Here is a 3320-nt window from a genome sequence, read left to right as displayed (position 1 = left end):
GTCCAAGTCTTGTTGCTAGATTAGGTAGATTAGAGCCAGAGAATCAATGGGATTCACAAGATGGATACTATAGCTGGGATTCTGCTAGCAACATACACACAGGCAAGTGTTCCTAATGCATGCAGATTTTTCTCCATAGTCAGATGCAAAAGGACATTTATACTGAGATTCTCTGGTGTCCTTTGGGGATTTCAATGCTGCTATGATCATTTCATGGCTAGATACGGGGACATAGCCAGATGCTTTCCCAAGTCTGCCTGCTTGGCACATAATATGGAATGGACATACAGGACCTCTTCAGGGGGAAGATATATGGCAAAGTGTAGTGTAAGTCCACATGCAGACATTTACATTATGTTGAGGGGATATTGGACTGGGACCATTAAAATGAAATAACCAATGTGGTGTAGTGGTTTGAGCACTGGGTTGTGACTCTAGAGACCAAGGTTCAAATCCCCCACTCAGTCATGGAAACCCATTGGGCGAGCTTGGGCAAGTCACACTCTCTCAGCCTCAGAGGGAGGCAAAGGCAAACCCCTGTGAACATATTTTGCCAAGCAAACCCCATGATACGTTTACCTTTGGGTCTCCATTAAGTGGGAATCAACTTGGAGGCATATAACCATATCATTTTGGGGCCTTCTTTTTCAGTGGCTGTGGTTCGGCACAAAATAGAACAGATGGTGCAAAGGAGGCTCGGACTGTATAAATATAGAATCCTTTTTAATTTATATTTTTTGGTTAATAATTACAATACATTGTTGGCTACATAAAAAGAGCAGGCTTTACAGTGCATACATTCGTCAGACAGACAAGGAGCAAGTCTCACCACAGATTGCATTATATATTTTGAATAGAACAAGTCATTGGGTTATTAAGCTTCTGTCCAGCCATCAACTGGGCTTCCTTACAGACTTTCCTTAAGGGCACCAGGAGAAAGAAAGACAAACAAAAGCACAGTAAAATAGGATGACTTATCCAAAGACCGTACGGCCTTCTGCTCAGACCATTCTCCAGGCAGCCTTTCCATAGCCAAGGCTTGATAGTCTTCTCTTATCAGCTGCCATCCAACTAGACTGGGCTTCCAAGAGACCCCCGACCTCACTATGTCTGCTATGTGATGGCTAGGTCCTTGGCACACTCCAGTTTTGATCCCCCATGGATTGAAAGCTTTCAAGAAGATGAAACTATGACTTAGCTCAGAGTTTGTGTGGTTAGTACTTGGATGGGAGACGGCCAATGAATAGCAGATGCTGCAGGTTGTATTTCATAGGAAGGAACTGGGGATGGCAAAGGATGAAATTGGGATGCTCCATGCCAAATGGGGATAGTTGGAGGGTAGATAACACCAGCTCATGATACCACAGGTCTTAGGTTTGGGCACTGAAATCTCAGGGCCTGAGCTAGCCTTGATGTGGCAAAGCTATTTGAAACAAATAGATCAATGCTGATCCGTCTGATCAAACAAAGGCAGTCCGCAGTCCGCCCTTTGAAGCCAAAAGAATTCCCTGAGTTGTGGTAGAAATATACTTCTTTGGGCCACAGATGCCTTTTTTTGTGATTGCCCATCGAGACCAGCTCTGTGCGTGCATCTACACTCAGAATTAATGCAGTTTTGCACCGCTTTAACTGCTGCGGCTCAGTGCTATGGGTTTCTGGGGTTTGTAGTTTTGTGGGCTAGTTAAGAGCTCTGGTGCCGCAACTAACTGGAAATTCCAAGACTCCACAGGATGGAGCCATAATAGTGAAAATGGTGTCAAACTGCATTAATTCTGCAGTGTGGATGCAGCATCTCTTACAGACCAAACAGACCATCCTTAAGGGGCGGCCTGCAGCCGCCTCTTTCTTTGCCGGATTGGGGCCATGGCAATTACATGCCCCTATCCCGATCTGGCCTTTCTGTGGCACAAAAAGGATCTGAAAAATCGGCTCCTTTTTGCGCTACAGAAGGGTCCCATAGCTGCCGGCACCACGGCTTTTCAGTGCTCCTTTGGCACAGCATCATCTGCACGCAGCGCCAGAGGAGCGCTGTGATGCCGCCTGCCATGTGGTTGGGCACATGACATGCTGGCGGCATCAGGGCGTGCGTCATGTGGACACCACACCCCCACTCTACCCCCACGCCGGCGTTTATCACCAATCTGTTGAGGCCCTTAGACCTTTAACCCTACCTTTCCTGGGATTCCTGTCTTTCTCTCCCCTGAAGACTGACCTGACCTGATTCAAGGAAACATGGCAGCGTCCCTTTTAAACAAACCAATAAGTAAATGGAAGTCCTCAGATGCTTGAGGAGCACCGGCGGTGGACATTTAGCTACTCACCCTGCAGAAAACCACCCAGTAAATATAGAATTTAAGAGGTTATTCTGCATTAGAGCCTGGCCTGCAAGCTTGGAGGAACATCTTCAGTGATGAGACCAAACCCTCTTATGTCAGGGAAATTTCCTGCTCTTAAATAAAAGCAATATACACAGTATCACATAAATGGATGCCTATGCTGACTACATCAATGGAGAAAACAGTGTTACTATCAATGTGATCCCGTCAAAGTGAGGCAAACTGGAAATCCCCTACAGCAGGTTATGCAGAATCCGTCAGAGCAGAAAAGTATGATCCTAGACACTCTGAAGACCCATTGAGCTCAATGGGTGTGAGTCCCAGATAAGTGCATGTGTAGCACTGCTACCAAAAGAGCATCACTTTGGCTAGATTTCGGCTATTTCGATATATATAGATATGTATATATGAACATTAATTGGAAAACAACACCAATAACACAAACATTAAATTAAGGGTAGTCGGTATGTAGACAAAGAATATTAGTGGATAACATATAAGGAATACAGCTTGATTTTTCAGTCAGTGATTCTGCTGGTTTAAATGCACTCATAAAGGCATTCGTAAAACAAAAACAAAACCCAAAAAGAGATCCTTCCATGAAACCAAAGCTAGAACCATTTCAATAGGGATACTCAGGTGCGTAACAGAATAAACACTCAACTTTTTGACCTTTCCTGGGTTTAAGGGAAGGTATGGAAGACGTCATCCGTCCATGATCAGATATTGGTTGAAATCCGGTGAGTTAATCCAACTAGGCGCATTGAATCAATGGTTGACTGCTGAGTCAACCCAGAGGTAATTCCTATCGATCTGCTCTGGTTGAGACTCCCAATAGGATCCAGGCCACTGATCAATGATTTTTGCCGAACAAAGTGTTACAAGTCTCCAGTGTATAGCAATCCCTCATCCTTTAAGCCACAATTATTTATGTTTCCAAGCAAATGAGAATTGTAGAACTATTTCACTTTTATGTGAGCAGAT

Source organism: Sceloporus undulatus, chromosome 7 (genome assembly GCF_019175285.1).
Source record: "Sceloporus undulatus isolate JIND9_A2432 ecotype Alabama chromosome 7, SceUnd_v1.1, whole genome shotgun sequence".
NCBI classification, from domain to species: Eukaryota; Metazoa; Chordata; class Lepidosauria; order Squamata; family Phrynosomatidae; genus Sceloporus; species Sceloporus undulatus.
This window is presented reverse-complemented; position numbering follows the sequence as displayed.